Source organism: Thermobia domestica, chromosome 2, assembly GCF_964235325.1.
Source record: "Thermobia domestica chromosome 2, izTheDome1.hap1.1, whole genome shotgun sequence".
NCBI classification, from domain to species: Eukaryota; Metazoa; Arthropoda; class Insecta; order Zygentoma; family Lepismatidae; genus Thermobia; species Thermobia domestica.
In genome coordinates this window covers 112,155,218-112,174,476 of record NC_137455.1, presented here as the reverse complement: position 1 = coordinate 112,174,476, position 19,259 = coordinate 112,155,218, and the positions used below count along the sequence as shown (strand labels likewise).

The 19,259-nt window shown below is 34.3% G+C and overlaps 1 long non-coding RNA gene across 1 annotated transcript in view; it reads left to right on the top strand.

Annotated features, from left to right (window-relative positions):
• LOC145674806 (uncharacterized) overlaps nucleotides 1-15,427 on the top strand; it is a 67,364-nt gene extending 51,937 nt beyond the window's left edge. The window contains exon 3 of the long non-coding RNA XR_014129036.1: nucleotides 12,072-15,427. This is a non-coding gene — a long non-coding RNA (uncharacterized LOC145674806). The remainder of the gene's footprint in view (nucleotides 1-12,071) is intronic.
• Nucleotides 15,428-19,259: the final 3,832 nt, after the last annotated feature.

The following is a 19,259-nucleotide window of genomic DNA, read 5'->3' as shown; positions in this document are numbered from 1 at the left end:
ACATTAATGAAAAAACAAATTGAGTATTCTAATGCAACAAAATTACTTAGTGTTTACATCGATGATGATTTGTCTTGGCAAACCCATGTTAAAACTACTTTATGTTTTGCGTTCTTTAGGTTACGTGATACAGTTTCATGAAATAGTTTATTATCGATATACTATGCAAAAGTTCAATCACTCCTCAGTTTTGGAATTATTTTTTCGGGATCAGCCGCATGCAGTCAGGAAATATTTCGGATACAAAAGAAAATACTACGAATAATATTCAGACTCAATAAAAGAACATCCTGTAAACAAATATTTAGATCAAAAAATTTTAACCCTTCCAAGCCTATACATATATAAATATATACACTTCGTGAAACAAAACAAACAGATGTTTATACAAACAAGAGATATTAATGCATACAACACACGGCAATTAAATGACATTTACGTAGTACAACAAAATTACTCCAAATACCAAAAAAATGTATATTTAAATTGTACGAGACTTTATAAGATTGTTACCATCACATTATAAAGAGGTAAATTTTAATACCCAAAACAAAATTTGTACTCTGTTACTTTCTAAAGCATATTATTCAGTTCAGGAATTTGCAAATGATAACGATGTATGAATATGATGTAATGATGTAACAAATTTAACATGTGATGTTTGTTTATAATTTTGTACTGCAAATAGTGTAATAAGTTGTAATTACAATTTGCATTTATATACATATGACAACTGTAGAACTTATAGGAGATACTCTCCATATTGTAAGTCAAAACAGGCAAAATAAAAAATAAATAAATATAACATTTGTGCTCTCAAGACTCGATATCTCGCTTTTTCCTTTAGTGAACAAATGGCTTCGCTTGAATTAAACGACTTTGTTAATTGCAAATACAATTGATTCGTTTGATTTTTTTAAAAATACGTAGGTAGTTATAGGACACTACAAACTCGCATATTATAAATATCAATAATTGCTTATAATTTTGGTGATTTTGTTTAACCTGTGATTCAAGTCTCTCAATCAGGAGTATGTGCGATCATATGTGATTGTTATAGTACTTACATTGGTATGATGAAACGCAACATCAAAACAAGAATTAAAGAACACATTACAGATTCAAAAGAGAAAGAATTTGTAATTTCAGACTTATCTATGCATTTATTTAAGCAAAAACGTGATGTAAATGACGCCATATCTTACATAAATTTTCATCGCATGTTGAAAGGAACATTTGAATATATTTTCTTTTTAAATTCAAAAATCCATATCTCAATACTGGTAGATGAAGATGAGTTTCGAAGAAAAAAAAACACCTTCGTTAACAAATAATAAAATTACACAATCATCGTTTTATCATAATAGTTAAAACTGGTCATAGTTTGTCAATTCAAACAGTCCACTTTCTGACAACGCTGATAAAGAAAGTGAAGATGACAAAATAATGTATTTTCGAGTAACTATATACCTTAGTTTAAAATATTCGTTTTGATTACTTCATCCAATTCTGTATAGATTACTTCAAATCATTCAAATTTTGTGTCGTATCTACAATGCATTGTTAATTGAATACTCGAAATTAACATTGTAACTTTTTGCATTTGTAAAAATTATTATCATTAACATGTTTATAATTAATTTTCTCATAATAGTTAAACTTGAATATACTCGAAACACGAAACGCTATAAAGAATAAAGAGAAGTGCAAAATATTTTAAACTTCTTTTTCGTACATTCTTGTCAATTGCATTTTAAGTAATAAACAATAAAAATAAAATGTTTTCAAAACAACAATGAAAATGACGCGTTGGGCTAAAGTCAATTCAAGATAGCTAATCAAGTGGATCAATTTTAAAGGGACATGCAAGAATATTGTGTTAGTTTCTCTGTTTGAAAAATTTGTTTAGCTGAAATAAAATTTTAGTTTAGCATAACATGGAACATTTATGCCCTTCGTTTTGAAATAATACGAATTTCATGTCGTATACCAATTTCTATCTCTCACGTTTCATGATTGTGCTTTCTGCCATATAATTTACCTCATTCCTAATAATGTGATAGATAAACGAGTTTTTTTTTTTTTTTTTTTTTTTTTAATGAAATCCTACTTAGCTTCTCTTCAACTACAGATCGCAGTATTTTGTTCTCTTCAATCCGTGCTATCACCTCCTCATATTGTATTTTTTTGTTCCACTAGGCATCTTTCATTTTTCTCCATAGGCATATTTGGATCAATTAATAGGCGTTTCTCATTGTTTTTCATGATATTCCGGTTTTAATTTGAACTCCTACCCTGTCATTTGCTAGGGAAGAACGCAAACTGTTCACCCAAACTAGTTCATAGTATGTACACTCATGTCCAAAATGATTGTCGCATATCTATAACTGTCTTATTGTAAGAATATAATTTGAAAATGATTTTGCAGGGTACTTTTAATGTTGATACTGTATGTATAATCGGGAAATACATATTTATGGAACATTTTATAGGAAAAAAATTATAAATACGAAAATTAGAACGAGTAAAACAAAATGTTGATAAATGGACAAGAAAGTGTTGTTTTTGTTTTATTGTCCTTATTTACTGCTATTTTGACATGAAATTTGCCACATACATATTTTTGCCGATTATACACATACTAACATTATAAAAAATATCGGGCGAATTCGTTATCAAATTATACTCCTACAACAACATAAATATAGACATGCGACAATTATTTTGGACATGAGTGTACACTAGCTGGTAAATAGTAATCTTGTGTAAGAAATCCAACATAATGTTTGCAAGCTGCAGTCTTGTATCATCACGCCATATACTACTGCATATTGACGGGTAAAGCAGTAGCAAGCAGCTGTGGAACAAAGCTATTGCGTAGCATAGTCAAGTACCACTTACTGTTTACCGTTTATTCGAAGAAGAAAGGCCCAATCAGTCCGTAGTTGGAGACTGCGATCCACACAGTAATCATCGGAACATTATGTTGTGTTTCATAAAGCAATCGGGTACCTCAAGGAGAAAGTTTATATATATATATATCCAAAGTTTGGTGCAGCTATGGGAACTTATTGCTCAGGGATGTATTGACAGTGCGGGTCGGGTCAAGACTTCAGTTAGGAACTAATATGTGCGCTATCCAAAAATACATATTTCAGAATCCTAAGGTACTCACGCAACAATTTTTATAAAGGAAATTTGACTACGGGCCTATAATTTGAAGTACTCACCAACTAACTCTATAAAAACTGTTGTGAAAATACCGTAGGATTGTGAAACTTGAATATTTGGATAGGGCACATACTAGTTCCTATGTGAAGTATTAACCCGACTACGGTAGGTCCCATAGATTTGGAGCTATGGACGTTTAAAGTTCATTTTTTCATGTTTTCGGCAGTCAATAACTCCGAAAGGAAACATTCGTGCACCCAAGTTGGTCTATACTTTTTATCTTATCTTGGTGTCAGGAATCACCTCCCAAACGTTGTCGTAGTGTCACCACCCAAACACCCTATATATATTATCCATATAAATATATATATCTACGGGGTGTTAATTAACTATACCGGCCAACTCTAAGAGGTGATTTCTCACATCAAAATAAGAGAAAAAGTTCATATGGACCTATGTGGCGAAAAGTGCATAGTTTCAGAGCTAGGGCTGTCCAAAATCGCGAAAAATCCAAATTTCAAGAGGCCCTATTTTGAATTCGAGATACTGTGGATGGCAGTTCTTATCAGCGTAAAGGAAGCCACTCATACGCAATCCGAAAATGCATATGTCATTAATGTTCAATAAGTGTACAGAGTATTCCGTACAGGGTGAAATTCCAAGACATGCCATCAACCGAATTTTGAGATATGATCTGTCTTTGTGATTGGTCCAAAGTAGGTAAACGGTAAACCTTAATAGCAGTGAACACGGAATCCTTTGGCGCGATGTTGGAAGTGTTACGGATCGTCAGCAGCATTATCTATTGTACTCGGGAAAATGCATGCTGTGATATTTTCTTTCACGCTTATTAATGAAGAAAACGTGAAATAAACCGAGACGAAATACATATCATCACATGTTATTCCGAACACAGAAAAACATGGTGCTGCCGGGGATGTCCATTGTTGTCAAGGCTTACCTGCTGCCTACTTTGCACCCTCCTTGAAATCAGAGTATACTTGAAAACTCTACTGCGAACATATCTGAGAATTACACCCTGTAGGAGATACCCTCTACACCTATTGACAATTGATGAAATATGCACTTTTGAATTGTGTATGCGTGGCTTTCTTTACCCTGATAAGAACCACCATCCACAGTTTCTGGAATTCGAAATAGGGCCTATTGAAATTTAGCTTTTTCGCGATTTTGAACAGCCTTAGCTCTGAAACTATGCACTTTTCTCCATAGGCCCATATTAACTTTTTCTCTTATTTTGATGTGAGGAATCATCTCTTACAGTTTGTTGGTATAGTTCATCAACACCCTGTATATATATTCCTGGAATACGTATGAATAAATAGCAAAATATGTTAGAATTCTTCTAGTACTTACTAAAACATTTTTCTGGCAACCCTTCATATACTCGCAAGACAAGTCCTCTTTTCTTTGTTTTTCTTCTTATTTCTTGTGGCTTATTTGAACAGTGTGCTAACTTCACAAGTAGGCAGGCAGGCAGGTGGCAGCGGCAGGAGTAAGAGATGTAATGTACGCGATACATGACTGATTCATGCAATGCAGAGACAAAGAATACGAATAAAGAAAAGAAAAAGAAAGAAAGGGAAAAAGACTTTCACAGACTTCTCTGTACAGTACAAAATATGGGAAGTATGAAATAGCTATAGATATGTTGAGTTTTCTTTGTCTCTTTCAAGATACCCGTCGTGCTCATTATGACTGCAGTGTTTTTCTGTACTGTGTCTTTGGAACTCTATAGATTATTTTCAGGATTGCCATCTTGTGTATGGGAAAACTAAATCATTTGTGCAAATACATGAAGAGCTTTTACATTCAATTTGATAATGCGTGGTCAATGCATTGGCAGTAGCGTTATTATTTTTGGCTGTTCAGAAAAGAGGATGCAACCTCTTAGTCCAGGTATCGCCCCAATTATCTCACGACAGTGTATCGAGACAAAAGAGTGTTCTCACTGTGGCTCAGTGATAACAGTGCTTATTTCTGGTGCGTGGGGTTCATGCTTCAATCCCAGCTCCGTCAGGTGAACTCTGTAGTGCACAAACACTATGTGAGTAGGTTTATTCGGCCTTTTCTCACTTTATTCATTACACCACTTCGTTCATTATCATCACCTTCTTTTTCGCTTAGCCTCGGAGCATAATTGTGGAACGCTAAATTAAACAAGCAAAAACAAACAAACAAACAAAAAAGTATTCTCCCATTGGCAACGAAACAGATCATCCCTATCAAAGATATACGGGTGCTGCTTATTTTTGTGCTTATTTCAGTGAGTACCGAGGTTATATGAAGCATGGACCTATAGCTTAATGCATGTTCAGAATCACAGCAGCTCTTTATGGTCCCCACGCCCAGTGTTGCCAACAAGTTGATACAGAAAGTCGCTAAATGAGAGATGAAATAACTCCAATTTTGGGTGAAAAGTCGCTAAAAAGAATTATTATACAACTCAAGCCATAATGCTATCTATGCTACAAAAATGTAAGATGAAAGAAACATATGTCACTAACAATAATATCACTCATTTTTGAACTTTATGATCAATTTCACAATAAAATCGAAAATGAAGTTAGAAAACGAACAAAACTAAAAGTCTACAAAAACATCTTACGTCCACTTCATTTTTACTTACGCTTCTACAGATAACCAGATTATCAGCAATGTATAATTTGTGCCTCTAAACAAAAGTTCCGCAAACTAAAAGGCATTAAAAGTTGGAGTTGGTCCCCGTTAGAGGCAAAAAGATAACAATAATCGAAGCGAGAATATGGAGATAAATGCTATGTACTTTTCTAGCTCGTCAACACTTGCACTGATTCAAGTAAGAAAAAGGAAAATAAAGATAGTATATATCTGAACTGATTCGAGCTAATAATACTTGATTACAGGACTATTTGTTCGCAGCAAAGAAGTCGCCAAATTCTCCTTCAAAAAATCACCAAAAAAGTCGCTAATCGGAAAAATTATTTTTTGTCGCTATCTTGGAAATCGAATCCCCTAGATTTAGCGATTTTCCCCCCAAATTGGCAACACTGCCCACGCCTAGTTGCCTTATATTTTTGTAATTGTAATCAGGGTTAAAAGTTGATTTGACAAGGTAGGGACACACATGACGGCACGCCTTCCCCCGTGCCTATCTTTGCCCATTGTATTTTTTGTTAGGAATTGGAGGACGCCATAGATATTTTCTGGAAGTGAGATAACGACGTACCCCCACGTTCTCCCTCTCTTTTAGCTCTGATTATGGTAAGATGTTTTGCCTGGCCTGACTGCTCGGGGACGAGTGATCGACTGCTAGAGGGCCACTAACCAAAATTGTTAGCTAGCACGGTGGAGTAGCCGTCATGAAATTACTGTAGTTCCTACGTGCCTGCGTGCTCCCTAACTGAATCTTTTGACAAAAGTAGACAACTGCCGACCATCGCGCTGAGAAGTTTCACCGAAATATCACATTAAATATTGTTGCTAGATTATATTTTTTCTCAAGCATGAATGTTGTCATCTAGCTAATTACCCACTAATATATTAATCTGTATACACTGTCAAATTACCCCACTTTAATGCTGTCTAGCAATTGTATTATGTTTCTTCCTCTTTCTTTTTTTTTCGATACTACATTTTCTACAACCAGCAATGCAATATGTACCGTACCCAGTATCCTAAACAATTTATTGTTCTCTTATATTTCTAATGTTGTTCTGTTCAGGCGAGTACACAGAAATTTTCGTTGAGGGAGGAGGTGTCCCAAGTAAAAACTTCAGAACAGGTGGATCCCCCGTGAATACGCACCTGGTAGAGACGCAATTATATAATTTAAAAGAACTAAAAATTTGGCTAGAGACTTCGAACCCGGTGAACCTCTCGGTGAGTGCATCCCTGGATGTGCCAATTCGTCTTTACCAAAATTTACTTTTATCTTTCCCATTCTACTCATAACTTTCAAAACGATTTTCCTTCTAACAAAAAAAAAAAAAAAAAAAAAAAAAAAAAAAAAAAAAAAAATTGCTAAAATGGTTAATGATGAAAGGAAGCTTTTGGAAACAGGATAGACACAACCATACAATAACTATCTACGATCTACTAATATCAGAATAATAATATATACGGTTATTTTGTTTACACTAATTTGTTCAAGTTGAAGTCGTCGAGAAAGAGCAAATACTCCCATACTGAAAAACTAAACTAAAATAAAATTGTAACATTTGAAAAATCTGTCTTCGAAGGAATATCAACGGAATTAAATAGCTACTTCATTTTGTTGTAAGATGTTAATTTACTACATTGTTTCCCGCCACTGAAATTATATTTCTAAATACATTTTAAAATAAATATGTACTTCAAGCATAGATATTGCTATCTAGTGTCATATACTGTAAAAATTACTCCCCCTTTACCAGGCTGTAAGCAGCCCAAAAATGTAAGGGGGCCCGGCTGAAATTAGGGGGGCTCCATCCAACCATATTATAGTTTATCACCATATTATAGTTCATTTGCAAGCCTACCGTGAAAATTTTAGGGGGGCGTCTCCCCTAGAACCCCCCTGGATACGGGCTTGCCCTTTACTACTGTCCAGGAATTGTAGTGCTGAATGTTTCTTCAATGCCACACTTCGTACAATCCATCAGAATACAATTTGTACCCAGTGTACCATATTTTATTTCCAGGTGAACAATTTCAATTTCAAGAACATATACTCAATCTATATAAAATCGTAATTGTAATTCCTGATAAACAGTTAAGTTTTCACTCCATTAACGAATTGAGCCGTGATAATAGCTTTAGCTATGTATTGCAAAAAAAAAAAAAAAAAAAAAAGCTTTTATTCAAGAGTTATTGTATGGAGTAACGGATTGACTTAAATCATCGTTATCCATAAAGATCTTAACGGATTGACTCCAATTAACGAACTCAGACGAGACAAGCGCTCTACCTATCTAGTTAGAAAAATAATATTCTAACTCCGTTTAAATTATCGTGTGGAGTAACGGACGTAGGATGTACAAATATTACCATCTTATAAGATCGATTTCCATGATTTTAATAATAATAATAATAATAATAATAATAATAATAATAATAATAATAATAATAATAATAATAATAATAATAATAATAATAATAATATTAATAATAATAATAATAATAATAATAATAATAATAATACAAATGACATTTTCTCGGACAATATCTTATAAATTTATCGTCTTACGTCACGGCCTATATACGGCCATAGGAATAGTGCTTACACGGGCTTACGCTCATTTAGTAAGCCTAAGGTCGATTGAACGCAGGAGTCGGGAAGGCCAGCTTGGACATATTTGGAATGAAATGTTAAATTTTCTTCACGACACATTAAAAATGTTTAACGATATCTTAGTTTAATCAATCTTTCGTGGTAAAATTTTGTTAATATGCTTTTCATACATTTGTACGCGGAATGGATAATATTTAGAGAATTTTTTGTCACGGTTGGCAATATTGGGCATCACGTAGTAGTAGTAGTAGTAATAGTGAAGGATGAGCAAGAGAAAGTGGATCTTTGTCTCTTTAGGAGACTGGGTCCATTCTTTCTTTCTTTCTTCTGCCATGCAACTGCGATAGAAAATTCACTTCCCGTTTAAAAGCAGCACCTACGATCACAGATAGGAAACGGAAGATAATTACACCTACAGACATATTCACACTTTTATTTATATCTTTATTTCTAATTCTTCTCATTTTCTGCTCACAGTTATTCTCCACATGTATTCTCACTAACTACAACTATTTCAATAAGGTTTTCCTACAAACCTTTTATTACTAATGTGTAAGATAAGAATATACGAAAATATTTTTATTTGTCCAAACCCTTTTTCTTCCATAACTATATAAAAAGTTTACCCATGGTTATGCGGCTAATGGAGACCCGGATTTGATTTCCGTCTGACGAACATATGGTTCAATAGGTTCATATCGCACAAAACCTTGTTGATGGCAAGGGACATTGAACATCAAAGAAACGAGCGAATCATAGCAATACCGGTACTACAGTTATTTGTCTTATAACAACATATTTATAATGACAAATACCTATTTATTTATTTAACAAATTTTTATCTGATATAGTTATAAAAAACATGAATAACCAGCACAAATCGTAGGAAGCATGTGACTATTATTATTATTATTATTATTATTATTATTATTATTATTATTATTATTATTATTATTATTATTATTATTATAATAAAACGTTATTATTACTACCATCATCTGCAGTAATTGAAAAAGACGTTTGATTTTAAGTTTATCACTTTCAGCAGCGAGGGATCACGGTGGTTCAGTGGTAAAGCTTTCACCTCTAGTGCATGGGGTCCCTGGTTCGATTCCAGCTCGCACCAAGTGAGCTTTTGTGTTGGACAAACACTGTGTGCGTGGATTTTCTAGGGGTTCTCCCGTTTCTTTCTTCATTCTACCATTTCATTCATTTCTCATCATCATCGTCTCCCTTAACCTAGTCGGCATAAGTGTGGGGTGTAAAACTAAAAAATTTCATTTCATTTTCAAGAGAATGTGGGAGGAAATCGAACCAGGGACTCGACGCATCAGAGGTAAACCCTCTACCACTGAGCCACCGTGCCCCCTTGAACTGTTTGGATGCCAAGTGCTGTGACTCCAAATTTGATTTTTTGTACGAAGAGAACGTTAATCTTCAGCATCTCATCTAAATCGTATCAAGAGAACGTTATTCACTATCAGCATTAGAGAATAAACTTGATAATTGTTTTTTTTTTTTTTTGGTTGCAACTATAAAAGAAATATATGATTTTTTAAATAAGATATTGAACTTCAAGGGTGTCTCCTAAAAAAATGGTTTATAGAGTTCAATCATTTGGCATCCAATCGATTCATATATCTTTGAAAACTAACCCTGTTAATTAGTAAATTCTCAATTGTATTCTCTGATAATTTACATAGAAAATTGCCAGAATATTAAGATACGTTATTATTTCACAGTAAACTAAATTTAACTAACGTAAACATAACCACTTCAATTGAGGATATACGTATATATTTAGCATATAAATCTGGAACCAGTTATCATCTATGTCAACATTAATATATCAATGGGATTTAAAAGGCGCAAGTTAATACTTAAAACATGAGGTGTTTTGGAACACAATTACCCTTGTTTCTGTTGCCACGGAGTGTAACGATCTGATCTGTTAACTAACACAATCCAGAAGGAAAGGGAAAAAAAGGAAAATAGAAGAAAAGAAAGAATGTTGATTGCAATTACAAGAATGTTGTTCAATTACCTCTACTTTCGGTTCTCAAGAGAATACTAAACAGTATACAAAGAACCCCAAGCACGTTCTCTTGAATCTAGTACAATTGTCGAAAGGTGGGTTGTAAGAAGAAATTCTGTATCTGATTTCTTTTCCGAACCAATTATTTGTTTATTTATTTCAGTGGCAACTCGTGACTCTGAAACATACTATACGAGGATGATTAAACGTGGTGTATATGTATGCACATTTTTAGAGGAAAACAAATTATAACCTTATGAATTAAATTTATGCGAAGATTATTATTATTATGATTTATGATTTGCCAGTTTTGGATCATTTTCTGAATTTTCAATCCTGTATTTCGTCACAATCCTGATCTATATAATGGCTTAATTAAAGATTCCTTTCTTATCGGGTGTTCTAAAAATAGCACCCACGGACATAGAGCGCTCTTCTATAGATCAAAATAAAGCGAAAACGCTATATAATGGCATACCGTCCGCTACACATTGAGCCGCTGTAGGAAATCAAGAATTTAACCATGCACTGTAAACAATTACGGTCACATTTACTGACCGATTATTGTCAATTCGGGCTGCTAACTGATTACTCTAAAATTTCCGGTATCACTGTAAATTTTATGGTTGTAGGCCATAAAATGTCCGTATTTATGCCCTATTACCATAACTTTAACACTAATACCGCAAATTTGCGAGTAATTGGTTGGCAGCCAGAATTAACTATAAATCGGTCAGTAAATGTGACCGTAATTGTTTACAGTGTGTGGCAATGTCGTAGATAACTTGAAACCATCTGCATTGCTCTATGAACACTGATTGATCCGTACGCCACTTTGTGTTCCAAGATCTTCATATACAGTAGTGAAAGAATTTGTTTATCTGACAATTATGATATCACAATCTTTGCACCTAGAAAAATGTCTAACCTATACGAAAAGGTCTGAAAAATAGTGAGTAGTTCATTTGATAATTTCTTGTAGGGTATCATTTTGTTTTAAATAATGATGGTCCTTGAACCGTTCGGAGATTCGTTCCAAAAATTTTAATTATTTCTCGCAAATTAGTAGGAAAATCTTATCGGGTGTTCTAAAAATAGCACCCAGGGACAACAGAGCACTCTTCTACAGATTAGATGCTAAGATTTAATTCTTGACAATTCCAGTACTAAATTGTAGGCGCATGTGTAATGAAACATATTTGTTTTTATAATCTGTATAGAACTAATTATGTGAAAGCTACCTAATAAATATTTCATTTTCTGCCTCACAGATGGGTATGTTACGATTCGTTTTCTTTATATTCAATTCCGAAAAGTTACAATTTTCTTTCACATTAATTTAACAATAGAAAAGTAAATAGATTCCCTGTAGTTTATACTGTTACTACTAGTTTTGCGTCAGTGAAGCTGACAAACGAAGTTCTTTGATTGTTGAAGCTGATTGTTTGGATCTAATAAATTGGGTAAGTATGGGAAAAAAAATCATGGTTCTTAGAAATTAAAACAGTTGTTCATTCTAACTAGTATAATGTATTTCGATTACTGTAATTGGAACAAAAATAAAATCAGAAATATTTTTCGTTTATTTTTCAGGTTGAGACACTCTGAAGACAAGACCTCAAAAATCAACTCCATGTTGAATTCCCGTAAGTTGAGTCATTAAAAATGGAGTTGAAGGTTTTGTTTTTCGCTGACGCAAAAGCCTGGATTATCGATGACAAGATGCTAAGGTTCCTCTGAAAGTACGAGTGCAGTAGGTTTCTAAACTAGCAATCCTCGTTCTTTCTCTTGTTTGATTTCTTCAAATAGGAGATAAATGCTAAATACCTATCTTGAACAAAAGCTGTAATGTCTCTATGATTTAGAAATGCAAAGGGACTGCATGGTGTCAGAACCTTTTCTAAATCCATACAGTACTTCTTTCATTCCGCGTCTCTTCGGTGCAAATTATGCAGATGCATTTTGAAATATCAAGAACCGTGAAATAATCAGTCTAGACAGCTTTGTTCTAGGTGCCAGAAATATTAATGCAAACAACTTTAGTAGAAGGCATACACACTATTAGAAGGTTAAATCAGGGAGATGTCATATTTAGGCAGAAGTTATTTGATTATGAATTAAATGATTTAGGTTATGTTCTGTAACGATCTTTTTGATTGAAATGTGATCATTTTTGAAAGTTTTACGTAATTCAACATTATAAAAGTTTTGAAATTATTGTATATGAATTTTGTTGATATTTGAAATGCTACGATTTATATATATCAGGGACTCAAAGATTCTTTCGACATTTTGGGATGAAGTTTAATAAAACAATTAGATTTGGTTTGGTCACGATTGATCTGTTGTTAAATTAGTATAACAGAAACGAGTAGAAATTATGAGGATAATTAGTGTAGAAAGCAAACAAGAAAGATAGATTAATGATAGAAATAAAAAACAACTTTCTACCGAAAATTCTTGCACCAATTTGTTTGTCAGTCATTACTGCATGGAATCTGTAGTTAAAAGACAGTTGCTGAAATCATGTGTCAGGTGCTGAAACAGAGCGAAGGAAGGACGGAAGTAGAAAAGACTTATAGGGCTGTGATTTGTTCATTTATGTGATTCTATTTTCGCATACAAAGACATACGCGCCCCCTATCTTATGCCCCCTAAGTAAATAGAATATAGTTTAAGATTGTTCAGTACATTTACAATTTATCACTGTCAAATGAGTTATCATAAAGTCACTGTTAAATTAGAATGAACCTAACATGAGGAGCACATTTCAAATCGGATTATTGGGGGGACAGTACCCCTCACTTCCAAGATTGGAGGGGACATGTCCCCCTCATCCCCCAGGATTTGCGCCAGTGATGAGGAGTACTATTGGTATTAAGGTAAATAATTGTCTACTGTTATTACTAGGGGCCGGATTTTAAGGTGCAAAAATGTGGTAGGAAAAAGGGAATAAAAGTGCTGAAACATCATTCAAAAAGGTGCAAAAAAGGTGCTAACTTAATAGGATATCTTTATTGAGTTCTATATTATACAGTTACGTCAACATTCTTTATTCATTACACCAGCAAATATTGTTAAAAAACTTGGCTTTAAACATTTGACATACACTGAGAAAAAAAATTGTAGGTGACATACTTAAAAAGATAGGTTACATGCATAATTCCTGTAGTTTTTGGACTTAACGTACAGCAGACGTATAACTGAAAACGCATGTTTTATAATACTTTCTGTATAAGTGTTCCATCAATACGTACTTTCCGTATGAAACAATATAGACGGTCAGCATGTCACATACAAATATACGTATATAACATACAGCTGAGGAATGTAACATAAGTATATGCATGTGAACTACGGAAAACTGTTACATGTCAGACATCCTGCAACCGCATCATGTAACATCGAAGGGCAGTGCCTATGTAGCATATGGATAACGTGTGCTCCGTACTGATTTCTGTAGTAAGCAAGAGGATAACGTATATTTGTACAATATACCGCTGTCCGGAGAACGGATTTTTCTCTGTGTAAATTACAAAATTGTTTTATTTAAACTCAAACTTGTACAACATTCAATATTCTTGTAATAAAATTGTGGTAAAAACGAACTAGGTGTTAAAAAAAAACAACATTAATTTAACAATATTGTGGCTTGAGAAACCGTTACATACTACTGGGTTTTCAGAAACTGGTTATACTTGAATATGCACAACATTTCTATGTTTTCCAATATTAGTTTCTGTTGATAGGAGCTCAAGAGATCCTTGTATGTGGAGAACCCTCGCTCCACATCCAACGGAAACCAGTAGTGCATATCTTGTAAGCACATGAGCAAGAAGTTCAGTTGACATTGCAAAGGTTTCTACGTCCTGATTGTTTTGCGAATTCAGTTCAAATTTGTCCCTAGCAAATCCGTCAAGATTGCGTCTAAATTTGTGGAACATTATGTGTAAACCAGATTGAAAATAAAACATATTGTTCTGTCCAAATTAAAACAAAATAGAAAAAGGGACAACAGAGGTACTGTAGGCTAAAAGAGATAAAAAATGGGGGAAATTTTATTAATTTAGCAAAACAAGGTGCAACATTCGCGAAAAAGGTGACCAAGTGCGTTCATTTCAGTTCGTTTTATGCCCGGAAATACATATATTGAACTTTGGTTGTTTAACAACTACATTTTTAGAAAAGGTGCTGCACTTTAAAATCCGCTCTCTAGTTATTACTTGTCATAATTATTTTAAACTACAACATTAACATTAAGTGTAACTGCAACCTTCGAGTTATAATTTAAGAACAGGGTCTATCATGATAGCAAATTTGACTGATTTTTACTGTATAAGCTTACATCTTAGGCTTTCATCGAAAAAATGATCTGGGATCACGTGTACAAAAAACAGTATGCAGACATTTATCTATTTTGAGATGGGACCTAATGAAATAGTTGATGGAATGGTAACCAATAGCGAAGATCAATAACAAAAGAAAGTAGTTCTAGACTTAATAAATCAGCAACACTATTTTAAACGAAAGCCTCTTATTAAATTAAGTATTGTTTGTTCTAAATGCACAAAATGGAAATGTGTGGTCATCTCGGATTTTATATAACTATAGGATATATATATATATAAGGCCGGATCCAGGGTTTGCTGAGGGGGATGCAGCAAATAACTGCCAGTACATTTGAATTAAATTGAGTTTTTTTTTTTTTTTTTTTAAATGCCTTTAGGAATCTGTGGTGAGAATGAGTAATTGCCCTGGAAATGCTAAGTGTCTGCTCTCGGTGAATCCCTTTCCTTCAACCTTCAGAAAATTGACTTAAACTATTGATTTTTGCAAAACTCACTATCAGCTTCTCACTTTAGGTACTGTATATTTACAACGAAGGGGGGATGCACGTGCACCTATGCACCCCCTAAATCCGGCTCTGTATATATATATATATATATATATATATATATATATATATATATATATATATATATATATATATATATATATATACTTTCTTCTGATATTATATATAGATATAGTTAGCTATGTCTTTTGTTATAAGCAATAAAAATCTCATTAAATAAGTTTGGTTATCATCTCACTGTCTTTTTATTTCATACCCCAAGGCATGATTTGAGTCATTTTAATTTTGCAGTTTAACAATATGGTGTTTAGTTTCTGCCATATTGAATTGACTTTACACTATATACTGAGTGATACTTTTCTGCTAAAGACAAATGTATTGATACAATGTTCATCAAGCAGTTTATAAAAATATAATTTCTACATGGGAACAAATAAACTCACGAAGATGTCAACGCTTACATCCGCCCAGTGATTTTTAACGAAACATAGTGATTCTAACGATTTATACTAGTTCATAATGAATCGGAATCGCATGTTATAAAGATTTAAGATGTAAATATTGTGGTAAGGAAGCTTTACTATAAGTAGTAGTAGTAGTAGTAGGAACGGGTAGTGTTTGGTTGGGTTCTGTTCTCGATATAAGTAGTTGTAGCAGTAGTAGTACCAGTAGTAGTAGTAGTAGTAGTAGTAGCAGTAGTAGTATTAGTAGAAGTAGTAGTAGTAGTAGCAGTAGCAGTAGTAGTGATTCTTCCAGTTCCGGTGACAAAGAACTGGGCGGAGCGGGCTATACACAAGCATATATATATATAAAAGAACAGTTTTAGATGTTGTTTGAAGAGAGAAAGAGAAACTGGTTGGGATATTGGCTAACAAGAAACTATCATAAGGGATGTGCTAAGCTAGAGGGTATGGTTGCAGGAAAGAGAGAGGGTGTAAAAGAGGCTACAGTTGAGGGATGGTAACAAAATAGAAAAATCTGACTTGAAGACGAAGAAGTTAGCTGAAGACCGTGGAGTGGAAGCTTCTCAGTTGTGATGATGATGATGATCGTACCGTAGTGATGACCTTTGAGGTAAGTTTTCACAAATGGAAAAAGAAAGAAGTAACAGGGACTCAAATCAAGTGAATACGGAAGCCGAGAAATGATAGGGATGTCTTTTCCGTGCCAAAAATTCAACAACGGAAAGTGAAATGTGACAATAAGCATTGTTATGATGCAGCATTCAGGTGTTTTGAGATGTCTCGCCGCACCCTATCGACCCGATTTCGCAGCCGTTCAAGAACTTCACAGTAAAAAGTATATGTTGACTGTTTGATCTTGAGGCACGAATACTTCATGAACAATGCTTCTACTGTCAAAAAAGCACATGAATATGGTTTTCCTTCTTGGCTTACTCATTCGCATATTTTTAGGGCTTGTTGAGCTAGTTGTTCAATCCGCTCCAAAAGAATGTGGCACATGTTTTCCCTAGAGGGGTTATCAGTACTACTGTTGCACAGTTTTTTTCGTCGGTCAAAATCTAGTGAACTGTCGTGTGATTCAAATTCAATTCGTTTGCTATAATCTGACAGTTAACCGACAGTCAGTCGGCATAGAGTTTCCAATTCGTTATATTTGTATCATTTCTAAACGTTGCTAACTTGCCAGTTCGGGACTCATCTTTCATTCACTTTCGGCCTTTGGAAAATAACTTGAACAACTTAAACACCCCGTAATTGCAAGAAAGCAGCAACACATTAGACCTGTTTAATTTTTGAATAGTCGCAGTTACGGTGTACCTAAGTTTGGATCAGAACTTACTGACACGTCGTTGCACCTTGTTCGATCAGTTTTGTGACGCTGCACACTAAAAGCTTCTCCCACTGAATTTGTTAATACGACGGACTCGTTACTCACACTGAAGCTGCGTGAGATGCTGACGCGTGCACACTGTAGAGGGGAGATACACAGTATCGTGGAGAACATCCCTTGATGGTATAAAGTGACACTTTACTTCAGTACAATGCTCTAGTACTCAGTTCCAGTAGTGTACGCAAGGAGGTTTTGGAGTTCAGCTCTCTTTGAACAAACTATCAGTGTTCGAATTAACGAGGGGAATGACAGGGAAATTCCCATCTCGTAAAATATCATGCCTGGTTCGTATCACAGAAATAAGATAACATCCTTGCCTGGGATAAATATTTCCCTCTTGTATATATACCGACATTGTATATACAGGCATCCCCCTCTCGTCCGGAAATTTAATTCGCACACTGCAAACTATTGTGGAAAAATAAATATTTAGTATAATAGGATACATATTATACAAAAATAACTTGTTCTAAAAGGAAATGAAATTGACTACTTGAACTCCCTTTGACGAAATTATGCGTACGCCACTGCTGCTCATTATAATTCAGAAATATGCCATCTCGAGTGGTTTAGTGGCTAGCGTGTGTCTTTTGTGCATGAGGTTCCCGGGTTCGATTCCTGTTTGAGAGAGCATTAAAATTTCAACTCAAAGTAGGTTCGGATTCAAACTTTAAAAGTTTTGTAGGTCCATGTCTCATATAGCCTCGGTGCTGAAAAGCGAAGCTACACTTCAAGAAAAAACAGCCCAGAAATATGGAAATTTGCTATCACGACTCCCACCAATTTATTACAACTAGTATAAAGACAAAAACGATCGGAATTGAACAAAGCGATATCCTAGTGATAAGCAGTGACGCAGCCGGAGGGAACAACGGTTGAGAACATCCCTGGTGGCTAAGCCTTCCCCTGATTCCTCCAAACATGTTGTATTTTTAATGTAGGTTAGGTAATAAATTATTCTTTTCAATACACAAACAACGAAAAAACTGCCGCTACGCTTGCACCCTGCCCTCCAAAATTAAAGCTGGTATCGTTAGTAGTGATAAGAGTAGCAGTCTTCTTTATAATTTTTAAGGCTTCTACACAATATTGTGTACATCCAATATTCGTTAATGGAAAATAGTTAGATACACGCCTTTGGTGCAAGGGGTCCTCAGATCGATTTCCGATGGAAGAGCCTTGAAATTTGAAGTCATTAAGGTGGTTTGGGTTCTACCTTATAACTGTAGGTCCACGTCTCATATAACCTGGATGCTGAGAAAGGACCAATAACTCCTAAACTCCGACCAACAAAACAGTGCTGATAGACATTTACAGCTACGGGAGGGATTTTAGAGCGATCATTGGATTCTGTAAATGTGCAACGAGAAACGTGATTCTACTACAATTCTTTCTCTATATTTTTATCAAATGAAATCAAAAAGGTTTTAAAAAAAACTAGATGGGATATTAATATAACTATTAGCTGAATGAGTGGGAACACAAACTCCCACATAATAGAGAAAAATTGTGCTCTTGGTTTCTTTTATCTTTGTTTTCTCATTTCTTTCAAAGGCAAGAATAAAACATCCCATGTGGCTATATTGGGAATAGTATGCGTAGCACCAGCAACTATATAAAAATCTACTCCAAAAATACAGAATTCCCTCTTTCATTCTTTCGTATCCTAGGAGATTGACGCTTGTTGCTGATGTGCCTTCACCAGAAATACATAGCTTTATAAAACGAAGAGATTCAGAATTAATGAACACAGTGTGGGCGTAATCAACTGTAGAGAGAGAAAGAGATGAAGAGAAAAGAGTTTTTTTTGGTATCCCTTAATATTAAAGAAACTGATGACGTAACTGGGATAAAAGTGGACTATGGTGATAAAAGGACATAATTTTATCAAAAATTTAAACATAAATCAAAGCTTATTTTATTCGTGCGTACAATTTTTTCTAAAAAAACAGATAAGTAGGACACCCACATTTACCCATACTCATACTAATAACTAGGGTTGGTCATTATGGAAGATTATTAAAGATCAGAATGAGATTTAAAAATAGTTTTACAAAATCTTACATACTAAT